Genomic DNA, 14,754 nt, shown 5'->3' with positions numbered 1-14,754 from the left:
ACTGAGCACGTTCAGAAGGGCCCCCTGTGGCCAGCACTGGGGAACAGTCCCCCACTTAAATGAGTGATTTTGGTTGACAAATAAAGCTGGGAAGGCTGGAAGATGGGGTCATTTAGGAGCTGTGGGGTCTGCAACACACTAGGTGTGAGCCAGGCTACCTGCAGCATTCGTATGGCCATGTCACCTTGGTGGGAATGTGGAATTCCCACTCTGACTCTGAAGTCACGCAGCAATCACAATGCTGAATATTGGGGGAATGGTTTTAAACTGAGACAGGGGAGGTTTAGGTTGGATCTTAGGAGGAAGTTTTTCACTCAGAGAGCGGTGAGGCACTGGCACAGGTTGCCCAAGGAGGCTGTGGATGCCCCATCCCTGCAGGCATTCAAGGCAAAGTTGGAAACGTGGCGAAGAGCAGCTTAGCCTTCACAGCCTGATGATGCAATGCACAAACGCAGCACCTGCAGGACACGCAGCCCACGTCCATGCTGGGAAATCAAATGGGTCACTGCCAGTTCTCTGAGGGCAAGCAGCACGGCACAGCTCACATCCATATGGCAAACCTTGCCCATCCTCCCAAACAGGGTGGCTCTGTGCCCACCTCAAGGCATCCACGCTAAACCCTGAAGCATGCCCACATACCGTCTGGGAGAAATGGAGTTGGCCTGGGCCAAAACCATGCGTTGGGCTGTGACGATGCGATAGTGGTGTGCTGTGGGTGACCGTGGGCCAGCATGGAGCATCGTGCTCCTGCCCTGTTTGGTTTGTTAGCGAGAAGACACAGGCATAGGGCTCTCAACCACTGGTTTGGCTCTGTGCAATGCATGAGCACCGTGGCTCTTGCCAACCCCCAGGGTGTGACTGGAACAGTCAGGGTTAGTGCCCATTGCCCTAGGCCAATGTTATCTGCATAGAGCTCACTGCCCTCCCTTCTTCTGAATAACTGCACACACGTGTGTGCAGGCATGCGCAAGGCCAGAAGCAGAACAGCTCCTAGGAAATAAAGCATTATTCGGCACGCTTCATCACGCAACTCGTTATTCACATCCTCTGGTTCTGCAATGAGAGCTTTGGCCGTGTGCACGCTACAGCTTTAGTTCTGTGGTCTTCTGCCTTGGCTCTGCAACACATCTGAAAGGCTTCGAATCAATCCTGAGGGGACATTTATTATTACAGCTTTCACGTTTGTATTTTTAACCTCCTTGAAGAGTTCCCAAGGATAGCCAGAGGAGGCAAACTATTTTAAGTGCACGGAGCAGAGGAAAAAAAAATAGAATACAAAATTAGCACTTAGTGCATTTAGCAGAATGGAAAGCAGAGTGTTTGATCTGATCCTCAGGTTGGAAAGGGTTGGATTTCCTTGCACAGCATCCTCCTCCCAAATCAAATTGCAGCCACCAGTACCAGCACCTCGCTGGCTGTGGTTTCAAAGGATGCTTAACAGAGCTGGGAACACACATATTGCAATATCACCATTGCAGCATTGCTTTAACTTAATTACGAGCAGCAACGCTGAAAATCTCCAGTGCATGCAGGCATAGCCAAAGCAATTGCTGGACCTCTCTCAATGCAGACCTGGTGCACACATTGAGAGCAGAACATCTCAGGACAGCCTATCTCCACTTTCACACACCGACCGTGCATGAGCTTTGTTCTGCCAAACCCCACAGTTTGAGGCTGCTCCCATGTTCTTCTTGCAAGCAATAAGCTAGAAAAGATGCAAAATGATTCCTCTGTTGGGCTGCAGTATTCCTTCAGAGCAGCAACTGCCTTGTAAGGATGGGCAGCACCTTCAATACCAGGATAAAGGTATTTGGGACTATTGTAACCCCGCTCCATGTGAAGGGGAGCATCAAGATGATGTGTGGGACAGCTCTTTCCTTCTGTTTACTCTTTGGTCATTGTCACTCCAAGTGTGATTAATTCTGCAAACCTTTGGGGATGCTAGCAGATTTATTAGCGCGCTGCTAATAAGGCAGGTTAATTAGTCCCTCCCCTCTCAGCTGCTTGGAGGTGGTAGCTGTGCCAGTGTGGTTTCAGCCAGGTTGTGTCTGTGCAGTGTGGGATCTCAGCCACTCCCAGGTCTCCTTACAGTGTCCAAAAAAAGGGAGAGACCCCAGCCACCAGGCTTAGAGCACTCCTTACTGGTGCTCCAAACCCATGGGGAGATGGGGTGCTTCCAGCTGGTTCCTTACAACCCTCCCACTATCCCTCTCCGTGATGAATTTAGGGTGATACAGACAACCCCCCTCACGCTGTCCTGTTTTCTGCTATCACAGGATCAGCTTTCAAGGCCAGGCTGGATGTGGCTCTGGGCAGCCTGGTCTGCTGGTTGGCGACCTGCACACAGCAGGGGGTTGGAACTGGATGAGCATTGTGGTCCTTTTCAACCCAGGCCATTCTCTGAGTCTATGATTCACTTCCACATCGTGGCAGTGCTGAAGCCAGATCTGGAGGCCAATATTCTGTTTGCAGGGCTAACAGAAATCACTTTGTCCATCTGAATGTGTGACAGATCAAACCTTTGTGCTTGGATCCCCCTCTCTAGCCAGCACATCCTTTTCAGCTTGTAAGACGAGTGCATTTTGCAGCACGTCATGGTGGCAGTGCCAACACGTGCAAGAGGATGCCAAAGAGCATCAGCAGGTTCTGTGGGCAGTGCCTGGCCTCAAGAGGCCTCCTGGGATGGGCAACATTCAGGTTCCACAGAGGAGTAGAGTTGGAGCTTTTTGTTTTGGGGGCACTGAAGTTGTGCAAAGCCTTTATGCTTCCACTTCTCTCCATTGTCCTGATGAAGCAGCTGTGTTCACTCTTAGCTCCTCAAGATCATGACATTTCTCAGAAAAATATATATATTTTTGAGCAAGGCTCTTTAGGAAAATGAGATATTTGATGAAAAGCTATCCCCTTACCTTCCCTCCCAATTATTTTTGTAAGTACTATAGGCATGAAATAAAATATTTTCATTAAAATGTCAGCAAGCAAACAAAAAAATGTGAGCAGATCTTCCACAGCAAAGCCAAAATCAACTCTGAGAAATGACTGAGGCAGAAGAGCTAACCCCTAGACTGTAATTTCCTTCCTAAGGAGGGAGCAAAGCCTACAGAGCTCTCTGTGCAGAAGGGACTACGGCAAAGCCTGGCATTATTTGATTTTATTGTTTTCACTTCAGAGTAATAACAGTCCTCCTCTAAGACTGGAGACTGGATTTGTCCTTACAATATGACCTTTTTGTAACCTATGAGTACTGGGAAAAGGACAAACTCTGGCAGTAAATGGACAAGATCTCCGGCTTTCTGCTGGTGGAAAGCCGGCTTTTATCCAATCTCAGTTCCAGCTGCACTGCAAAAACAAAAGCAAAACAATAACAGATGTAAAACAGCCTCTCACCACTCGGGTGGCTTCACATCTGAGTGCTGCGAGTAGGGAAGGATCTCACCTCAAGCCTTCTGAGATCCCTGACATGATCTCAACCCATCCCCCATAACCACCTCTCAATCCTGCATGCTGACAGAGCTTGAATTCACACTGCACCCCATCCCAGAAGGACCCCAGCCTGGCACTTCTCCTCACCAGCACGGCACCATGAAGGAGCACGGAGATGGCAGGGAATCACATGGCCAACGAGCGGTGTTGGATGGCCGATCACTGCTGTAGTTTTACTGCCTCCCCTCCCAGATGTTTGCTGACAGAGGTGATGACCCCACTCATGCCTTAGGCAGGATTCAGTGGCCAGGTTCCCGCTGAGTTCTGGTTTTTCTCATGGTGGTTGAGCAAACCCTCCTCACTCTCCAGGAGCAGAAGGAGCCCTTTCCACCTTGCTAGGTTTTCTGCACTTAGAATCATAGAATCATAGAATCACCAAGGTTGGAAAAGACCTAAAAGATCACCCAGTCCAACTGTTCACCTATTCCCAATAGCTCCCACTAAACCATGTCCCTCAACACAACATCCAGCCTTTCCTTGAACACCCCCAGGCTCGGTGACTCCACCAGCTCCCTGGGCAGTCCATTCCAATCCCCACTTCTGAGGGTCTCTTCCTTTCCCTCACAGAGGAGACCCCAAGGCTGCAGTCCATTTATTTCCCTCTCCTGGACTCACTCACACAGCTCAGAAACACGATGTTTTCTCACCCAAAGAACCACAATATGCTAGAATACATAACTGTTCCTGCACAGGTTGATCCACCTAAAGTCTCTCACCTCCTGTAAAACTCCAAGAATGGCAGGGAGCCTTCTTGCCTCTCTTGTGGTCAACTGTCCCATTCTGTCCACTAAGAAAAACCCAAGGAACTGCTCTCCATCCATTTCAAAAGTCCAAGAATCACAGGAAAATGGCCACGTACTGAAAATGGATGGATAAATTGCTTTCTTGGGTGAATCAGAGAGGATCAGTGCAGCCTGTCCAACTCCAAACCCATCCTTTCCTACAGTGCTAAAGTAAGGAACTGAAGTGGAGTGCTGCTGGAGGTGGCACTGCCTTGTGCCTTAATGTCACATAGTGAGAGAAAGCTCACATTTGGTTCTCAAGAACAACCAATAGCAGGAATAAGATGCCCTTCAACGAGAGGAGAGGGAACGGCGCAGAAATACCATTGCATTTTTGTGCATGGGAAGCATGAAGACCTTCCCAACCAACTCAGTTGGGTCTGAAATGTCAGGCAAATCCTTCCTCAAGGAGCGCATCAGTAGGTACATCAATCAGACAAGCCTTTCTTCCAGCATGCACATGAATGAACGAATACCTCAATTATGGCTGCGTGTTTCATTGCGCTTGACCTTAACAGCCCAATGCTTTCTACGGAGGGGTTTGATTCAATTAGCACACCCATGAGGTTTTCAGCCAGGCTACTGACTGACCAGATGATGCAGGGCATTTAAAGGCAGCACACGGACACAGCAGTTCAAATGTACCATCTCATCTTCCCCTTTGCCACCATGCAACCCCAAAAAGGACACCAACATTCTGGCTGTTGTTGCAAAAACAGCATGTTCGGTTTTGTGGGCTTAAAGCAGAGTGATATTGGCCACTATTCTTCAGTCTTTCAAGGTATTCAAACACAGATGTGTAGCAAAGCACTCATGAAACCGGGATGAAGTTAAACCTATCAACTACTCAATGGAAGGGTCTTATGCTGGGAACAAAAGGCAGCAAGAGGTGAGATGGTGCTTCTTTGGAACAATCTGCTTTGCAGGTTGTAGCAGACTTCTTGTCCCATGGGTCAAACAAGGGTTTTCATTTTGCTATGAAGAAGGAGGGTTTTGTGCTGGACAAATATCAAGTGATGAAGAAGGCAGTGTTCAGAGGAAGGCTCATCACCTCTTCCATATCAAATGACCAGTTTGTTTTGAGTTTTTTTCTGGAGATACAACAGGATGCCTCAAATCAATGCTACAAGAACACCCTGACTTGAGCCACTAAAGAGCACAGGTTGACACATCTGCTCTCTGATCACAAATGACCTAGAGGTGTCCAAGGCCAGGCTAGATGGGGCTCTGGGAAACCTGGTCTAATGGTTGGCAACCCTGTTTGTGGAACTAGGTGATCTTACAGGTCCCTTTCAACCCAAGCCATTCTATGATTCTTTGATTCTATGATCCTATGATAGATGCAGCAGGGACACATTGGGCAAATCATGGCCAGCATGCCAACGTGCCACTCAGCCACCTTCTATCCCAAGTTCCTCTTGACCACATAAGCACCCCTACTGCAAACTAAACATGAGCCAAGGTACAAGCTTCACTTTTGGGAAACCAGTGATCCACATCACCAAGAGTTACTGAAGTTTGTGGCATGGTTTTGTTTGAAACTCCCATTGACCCAGAGAATTCCCAGGCAGTGACCATCCCCAGTACAAGACACAGAGAAACTGTAGCAGGTTGCCTCCACCCATCCAGCAAAGCCTTGCACAACCATCCTGCCTGCTTTTAAGTACCCTTGGAGATGCAGTATTTCATAGAATCATAAAGTTATAGAATATCTTGAGCTATGAGGCATGGTTTAGTATCTTGGTTTGTAGTAACAGTGATAGGAGGTTGGCTGGACTAGATGACCTTGTTGGTCCTTTCCAACGTTGGGATTCTATGATTCTATGAGCTGGAAGGAGCCTCTAAGAGTTGCTGAGTTCAACTCCTTCAGAGCCCAACAACAGCAGAAGAGAAAGCACCTCTCTCCCTGCCACCCTTCAGAGTACGACTTGAGGGGGCAATTCAGGAACATCCAATTCCACCTAACTTAAAACATTGCTTTTTAGAAGTCTGCATGCAGGCTGCTGTTCACTCAAGATGCGCAAGGAAGGTCAAACTGAATGGTCAAAAACTTGTGAAACACCAGTGCTGCTACAAAGCCCATGAAACCAGAGTGCACCTCACTTCTGCCCAATGCATGATGTGTGCTGTGCTGCATGCCTTGGCCAGAATTTGCCAGGCCAGGTGTACAGGGGGGTTCTTTGTGGTGTGAGCAGCCAGCAGAGCCTGTTGCACCTTTGCACAGCATCCCACTGGCAGCAGCGAGAGGCGGCATGGAACGGACAGGAGACTTCAGGAAGCACTGAGGAGATGCAGGGAGTGGTGGGAATTGCTGAGCGGACGTGAGCCGAATACCGAGCAGAACGGGCAGATGGGGAAAAGCAGCGAGGCTGCAAAAACTGGAGGTCAGTTCCCAGTGCGTTTGCTCCAAGGATGGCAGGGAAGCAGCCAGGGAGCGTGGCTGGCGAGGCAGGGGGAGGCAGGGGGAGGCAGGGGGAGGCAGGGGCACCCGCGGCACTCATGGCTCTCCTGGGTATCTGGGAGCTGCAGGGAAAAAAAAAAGGAGAAAAGCCATCCAGCGACCTCGCTGAAATTAGAAACTTAACAATGAACACGCTCCACATACAAGGAGCCCGGCTTTGTCACCATGGAGACGACTACAAATCTGTGTCAGCTGCAATCCACTCTCCAGTTCCTAAAATTTTAAACCAAAAAGGAGGAAGGGAGGGCGGGGAGGAGGGAGAGGGAAGGGGGAATTCCTCCACGCTGTTTGGCTTTGATGTGCATCACGTTTAAAGGCACAGGGGATTAGCCCAGCCTGATGCCGGATCAAGCACGGCTGCGGAACAGCTGATGCGTGCCGGGCCACGCTCCCCTCCAGCACTGCATCTCTCAGGACTCTGTGAGGCCATGTCAGTGCATTTCAGTGCTGGGGATGGACCCAGTGCCACAGTGCTCCCAGGAGGCTGGGAAGCCTTCGGCATCTCTGCTGGGCAGCCTGGTATGGTGGTTGGCGACCCTGCACGTAGCAGGGGGTTGAAACTAGATGATCATTGTGGTCCTTTTCAACCTGGGCCATTCTACCATTCTGTGATTCTGTGATCTCCTCCTGGAGGCTAATGGCATCTTGGAGGGGGATAGCAGGGACCAGGAAAGGAGTATCGTGAGGCTCAGCACAGAAAACACTCAGCAAAGGGCTGTGGTCCCTACACAGCAAAATGGGCAGAGCTGGAGAGGAATTCTTGCTGCCAGGATGAAAGGGTAAGAAGGTGGTTGGTCTAAATGATCTTAATGGTCTTTCCAACCTTAATGGTTCTATGATTGATTCCAAGATGAAGCAGGAGGAAGAATGGGTCCGGGGATTTGTTTCTGCTTGGCTCAGAGGTCACAGCTGGGACGTGGGGCATGAACAGCACACCCAGGTTAGGCAGCCTGGTGGCTCCTCTCTTGGCAAAGCGGCAGATGTAGACATGCCCACCTACATCTTTGTGGAAGGCACGTGGATGCATAAGCAGGTTCATGAGTGAGTAGGACCAGCGGTGTATTGAACCTATGGCTATGCAGAAACATCAGGGAAAGTGAGTATGTCGAGTGTGAAATGCTTGCAGGGGAAACTGGTAGAGCCTTTCAGCTAGGCAAAAGCAAAGCCATGGGATATGAGATAACCAACAGTCTGCATGGAGAAATGCTTCCCCATCTTGGCAAAATACACCCAACCATGAGCAAATATCCCTTCCCAAACACTTAATCCTCACCCCTGATAGTTACTGGGATTTAGGTCCTCTTTCTTTCTCCTCTCACTGAGACTACTCTTGTTTTGGATCATTTCTTCTACTGTGCATCTCCCTCCTACTCCTGCTGTTACATACGATTTTAAGGCAGCAGAGAAACCACATCACAGAAACACAGAATTACAGAATATCCTGAGATGGAAGGGACTTACAAGGATCACTGAGTGCAATGCTAAAGAAGTGAAGGAAAGTACAAGGGGAGACTGAGGACTTTGAAACTCTTCCTGCAATTAAGTAATACTGAAGGTGACACTGTCAATGCTAATTTATACACTGCTGACTTCAACCCATCCTGGAGTGAGTATGGACAACATATGGAGATACAAAGCTAGGAGGAGCTCTGGGCAAAGCTACGAAGAGCTCAGCCCTACATCTCCAAGGAGCCCGTGAGGAGATGCTGTAAGGTTCCCCACCAAAGTCACTAGGGAAAGCAAGAAATGTCCATTCAGAGAGGCAAAATTGATACAGCCTGGTAATCTCTATTTGTCTTCAGGGCTAACTCACAAAATCATCCTCTGGTGACCAGTGCAGAAACAGGTTGCAAATTGAAGCCCACTATGGCAATAAAAGGAAGCACAGCTCCCACTATTTCTTGTATGATGGAAGAATGTTCCTAGCCATAAGTTCAGCCTAACCCAATGGAAGCAAAATAATTATCCCATGCATTCATTCCCTGCTCTACCATAGTCTCACCAATATTACAGGAAGACTTTGGATGGGTACGGTAGGCAAGAACAAGTTACCCAACAGAGGAAGACACTCAGAAGACTGGAGCTCATAGAATCAATCACAGAATCAATCATAGAATGGGACCTTAAAGCCCATCCAGACCCAACCCCAGCCGTGGGCTGGGTGCCCCCACCAGCTTAGGCTGCCCAGGGCCCATCCATGGCCTTGGGCACTTCAGAGATGGGGCACCCACAGCTCTGGCAGCAGTGCCAGGGCATCACCACTCTTTTCCAGTGCCTCACACCCTGTGCTTCTGCCTTCCAGCAAGACACATCTGCAAAAGAGAAACACCTCATAGCAACCGTGATAACTGAACAATCTGCAACTCCTAATTCATTAACCAGTGCTATGGAATAAGTCACTTCCAACAGAGTGAAATTACCTAGCTCACTGCAATGCACTGTCAAACAGGTTACCACTTGATTAAGGTCTAAAATGTGCACGGAGGATTTTTCGGAATGGTCTCATTTGCTGCAATGCAATTAATTAGAGATACATTCCCAGTCAGGTATATTCTTAATGCTGTCTGATCACTCTTCAAAAAAGAGAAAGAGAAAGAAAAAAGGACAAGTTAACTCATTTTAAATCAGGAAATTTCATGCATCAGCGTATCTGCACTTTCTAGAGCACAGAGGTTCTGCTTTTCCTCTCTAAGAAAAATGCTTCACAACAGAGTTTTGCTGAATCCTGGGTTTCCCCCAGCAGCGAAGTGCATCTGAAAGCAGCAATCAGGCTTGAAGGAAGAAAGCAAACACGAACACTGGGACAGACCTCTCAACAGTCACACGAACTCCCCACCCTGACTTATCAGCAGGGCTCTACTCGTTCTGTGCACTGCAGTAACTTTGCAATTAATTCATTCACATTTGCAAAGCCATTGAAAGAGATAAAGCATTAAATATAGATGCTAACTAAAGAGGAATAAACAGCAACCAACACTTAGCTCTCCAGGTTTTCAGGCCCCGTCAGCAGGGACGTTCAGTCACTGCCCACAGCAGACTCCTTAACTAAAACCTGTAAGTGCAGTATTAATTTTTCAGCAGCATCTCCCAGACCTAATGAAGACTCAGCTATGATGAGGAGTCAGCCCAGAAGAGCCTTAAAATCTCCTGTCTGATGGCTGGTCATGGCCAATGCTGAACTTCTATAGGATAATCTGGGCACAGATCAATTCGCTGCCCATTTTCACGTTCCCAAACTGTGGCTGCCCCTTCCAGGACATGGTAGGGGCATGATATAACACATGACGAATTAGGCAGCCACCACCAATCCTGCCTCTTCCAATCTGGATTCTTCTCTGTATGAATTCTGTTTTTCTACTTTTTGACGCTTCCTGCTGTCCATGAGTAAAGATGGTTGCAGCACCAGGAGCAAACTACAGGCAAAGACCTTGCTACAGCCTCTGATGCATGTCTGTGCAATTCAACGACCTTGGCATCCACAATAGAGAAGGTAGATGCACACGAGGCTGTGGGTCCATGTCCCATGTGAAACACGGTGCTGTGCCAAGGACAACAGTGCTAGTATAGATGTAGCCAGTAAGGAGATAATATACTGTCTGCTGGATCCTGCAATGGATTCCAACACATCCTGGATGGTGTCCAAAGACCTCGGTGGAAGCCAGGTTCTGCTGAGCAGCAGGATCCTGCAGCACTCCTCTTCCTTGATGAAGGCTCTTTGCAGGCACTTGTTTCTATATCACAAAGCCCTTGCTCCCCTTTCTCATCCCACTGACATTTACGAAGAAGAAAACTATTCCTGCCATCACGGTGAAAGGCTCAAACACAGGATTTGGGGCTGTCCCAGTAGCTTTTAGCAGCCCACTGTGCTGCCAGGATGCTGCTGATGTCCTCCTTCAGACCAGGGTGGAGGAGCACCTCTGAGTTGTACACCTTTCTGCAGAAACTGTGCTGCCTTCCTCTGTGAAACAAAGAGGGAATTCCAGATCCCACACAGGGGACTGCATGTCTGCATATATAGTGAGAAGGCACCAGCAGAGAGTTTAAGATGCCTTACGTTAGGCAGAAAGCTGACCTCCTTCCTTTGAGAACTGTTGTCTAAAAAGTTGCTGACCCTCAGAGTGCTTCCTAGAACCAACAGGACTTCCCCAGAGTGCCTCTCACGAAAGGCAACAAGTTTCTGTCCCCTCCAGCCCTTGCTCACATCACCTTCTGTTATTTCATCGTGCATGACGATTAGGGGGGTCAGCATTCGAAAAATACCCTCTTTACGTGTCACCCTGTGAGCAATATGGTTTGACAAGACAGGTTTATCATCTGCACATGCTCCCTTGCTTTGGGATTACACTAATTATCCCTATTTTTAAGCTTGTGGGTAAAGCCCCCTAGCCCACAGCACAGGCAAATAACTCCCAAAGAAAAGGTATTAACATATCTTTGTATTCCAGCCTTTGTTAAGCTGCATAGGGGTTCCATCCAGAACCAGAAGCCTACTGATTTCCAAAGCCTGGAGCATTTCCAGGATTCAGTTCTGCTCCAATCCCACTGCCTTTTCTCCCCCTTCACCCTCTTCTTTTTCTTTCCTTGCTCTCTGCTATGAGATGCTCTCTGCTTCTGGAGATGTTCAAGACCTGCCTGGATGCCCACCTGCTGTAGGGAACCTGCTTTGGCAGGGGGTTGGACTCGATGATCTCTGGAGGTCCCTTCCAACCCCTACAATTGATTCTGTGATTCTGTGATTCTGTGATTCTATCCATGGGAGTTCACTTGCCTCACCGTACCTCCTTGCATTTCGTTCTGCTTGTGCCACTATTATCCTCACAGCCAAAACTCTTCTACAGGAGGTTTAAAATGTGTGATGCGTCCCTTCACTTGAGGCTGCTATCAGCAGCCACAAAATGCAATGTCTTATTAAAGTCTTCTCTCTGGTTAAGCTAATGAGATAATCCCTTCCTCAATGACCTGTCCTCAGGATTTGCCCTAAAACTTCTAGTGTCAATCTCCTTATTTTTCAAGTCACTGCAATTCATCCTCTGCTGGACAGCAAGTAGAACCATAGAACAGAATCACCAAGGTTGGAGAAGACCTCCAAGATCATCCAGTCCAACCATTCCCTGTCAGCAACATTTCCCACTAAACCACGTCCCTCAGTACAACATCTAAATGTTTCCTGAACATCTCCTGCAGTACACCAACAGAAAACACTGTGACAGCTAGAAAAATTCTGAATGATGCTCCGGAATGGCAGGTCCTTGCTAGGATACAGTGATACAGGAGGTGGGATTTGGGAGCGTGGCAAGGTGAGTTATGCAATTAATTTCCTAACTTCATGTGCCAATGCCACAAGGAGCTTTCTCACGCCTTCACCTCTCCTTCCAAGGGCAAAAGAAACAAACAAAAGAGGCTTTTGAGCCACTCTACCATCTGGCTGTCCTTGCTTTTCTTCCCAAGCCTGTGTGATGTGAAGGCTCACCGAAGAAACACAGCAGTCTGAACAAAATTAGCACTTCAAGAGCTTTTGGAGATCTACTTTCAAATGCCGTGTAGGTCAGGGGACAACCACAGGCCATTGGAGCCTGGGGATGTTGCCATTTGCAGTTTGAGACAAACGTGAAGGAGGACAGGAGAGCAGGAGAGATGGTGGCTGGAAGTGCCCTCAAGATGGGCTGAGCAGCTCTTTGGAAGCTGCCCTCCCTCTGATAAACATGTGTACAGGTATGCTCACCAGCAGAGGCAACACCTTCCAAAAGTGCACTTGATGGAATTCAAGATTGCAGGTTTTTTAAGTATTGCAGGATTACAAGTTCCCTTAGGCTGCAAGGAACCTTCCAGAGAAGCTGCGGGTGCCCCATCTCTGGAGGTATTCAAGGCCATAGATGGGCCCAGGGCAGCCTGATCTGGTGGGGGGCACCCAGCCCACAGCAGGGGGCTGGAATTAGATGATCTTTGAGGTCCTTTCCAACCCAAAACATTCTGTGATTCTACAGTTCTGTGAAGCTGTTGCCCGATCTCTGTCCCACGCTTGGTGACTACACAGCCTCTGTGAATGGAAATGGAGAATGGCTGCAGGGAACCAGAGGCCCAAAACACAGCCAGGATCAGCAAATGGGAGGTTTTCACAATTACTTGTGAGAACACAAGGAAGTAACAGTGAGGAGTACAAGCTCCAGAGAGTGCATCTATTCCAAATACAGTATCAAAGAAAAGGATAACGCATCCTACAATGGGAAGTGGTTTATTTTAAGTGAGGATGAAGGTTTAAGACTGACACAATGAGCACTGAACAAGGATGGAATATGGAATATGGAAGCAAAAGACTTCAGTGAGTAGAGGTAGGGAAAAGTACATGGAGGTAGCTCTGCTGATGTTGGTGATGCCATCAACGTACAGGCCAACAGCCAAAACACATTGTATAAGGTGCTCTCTGTGCTTTATCCATCACCTACATGATATGAATTTCAGCTCGGGTCCTCAAAGCTATTCAGGCATCCACGTTTGAAGACAGCTGGCTGCCCAAATGGTCACATTCATGCTCAGGTGCCCAGATCACAGCAGCGTGCTCCCACATCTTCCAAGAGGACCTTCTTCTAGGAGATGCTGGAACCAGTCAGCCTCACCAAGAAGCTCATGAGGTAAAGCTTTACACCACTATATGTCCCATAAGGGACTTGTCCTTGCTTTTCCTGCTCTTAAGTAGGATGCATCTAGCTAGACACGAATACTTCCAGCACTGAAAAGGTCTGTGGACATCTGCCCCAAACCCAGGCCAGAAAGAGGCAGCACTGAAGGGGGATGAAGCCGCTTGGGAAGCATATGACATCCCATTTTATGTGACCCTGCATCTACAAACTGGAAATGGGACTTAGTAATCCAGTCCACCACACTGTGCCAGAGCACAAATATCTACAGCAACAGACCTTGTTCCCAAAACCACAGCGATTCACTGGGCAGATCAACTTAAAATCATGGAATATCTCAAGTTGGAAGGGACCCATAAGGATCACTGAGGCCTACTCCAGTTAGATCTCAGGCTCCAGTGAAGTATTTATCCAAAATGCAGTATTTATCCTCCAGCATAGGAAAGCACAATGCCTGGCCTGGCTTTCCGCATGCAGATGTCAATAATCACACACCGTACCCAGGCTTCATAACACTGTTAAAGAGAGAATTAATATTAAAAAAAAATCGTTTAAAAAGATGCAAACCAGCCCATTTTTAGTGGAAACAATTCCTGGTGCAGAAGGAAAGCGGAGGCCGTGCTGTCACTCAGCATTCTATATGCTCACAGTGCTTTCTGAATGCAGAATTGGTAGAAAAACAAACTCCCACTCAGGTATTGCTTGCTTCCCATCCCACCCTCGCTGTGAGTCTGCTCCATGCATGGATAAATGTTGTGTGTAGCTCTTATGGGGTAACCCTTATTTTGTATCAAATCCCGTGAAGGAGCGTGCTGGACTTTGGCAGTGGGAGCAGCTGCCAGATCATTTGTTTTATGGGGGTTTTGCCTCAAGGAAGGAGGGAAATGGGTGAAACCCTTCTGGTCAGAGCTGCTTCGAGAGTGAAATCATTGCAAGAGAGGGGATGTGAGAGGTGCTGGCACTGAGCACTACCTCACAGCACAAACACCCGCATCAGATTCATCCTCTCTGCACACTGCCCCAAAAGAAAAGACAGAGGAGCTGCTTAAATTCTATATGGGAGATGCTTTGTGGACAAGGCTTCCCCACTGCAAGCAGATGCAATGCCCACGAAGGGGCTGATGCTCATCTAATCCCAGATGCCCACCTCTGAGTCCCCTCTGCAGGCTGATAGACACCCGAATGCAGCCAGGGACTCCCTTCCCTGGAGCAGAATCCTATGTGTAGGTGTTGGTGCAAAGGAACATAGCCCCAGCATGGCTGGAGAAGATCTTCAATCCCCCTTCTATCTTTATTTGACCCCTAAATTTACTTACAGCCCCCTCTGTCCAATCTACAGCGTGGTAAGGCACTGGCACAGGTTGCCCAAGGAGGCTGTGGATGCCCCATCCCT

General features: G+C 48.3%; 1 protein-coding gene across 1 annotated transcript in view; it reads right to left on the bottom strand.

Annotated features, from left to right (window-relative positions):
* XKR6 (XK related 6) overlaps positions 1–14,754 on the bottom strand; it is a 142,784-nt gene that overhangs the window by 81,446 nt on the left and 46,584 nt on the right. The window lies entirely within an intron of this gene.

This window comes from Lagopus leucura, unplaced genomic scaffold, assembly GCF_019238085.1.
Source record: "Lagopus leucura isolate 7727_CA_CO unplaced genomic scaffold, USGS_WTPT01 Super-Scaffold_100038, whole genome shotgun sequence".
Classification (NCBI taxonomy): Eukaryota; Metazoa; Chordata; class Aves; order Galliformes; family Phasianidae; genus Lagopus; species Lagopus leucura.
The sequence above is the reverse complement of the archived record's forward strand: the minus strand, read 5'-3'. Positions and strand labels throughout refer to the sequence as shown.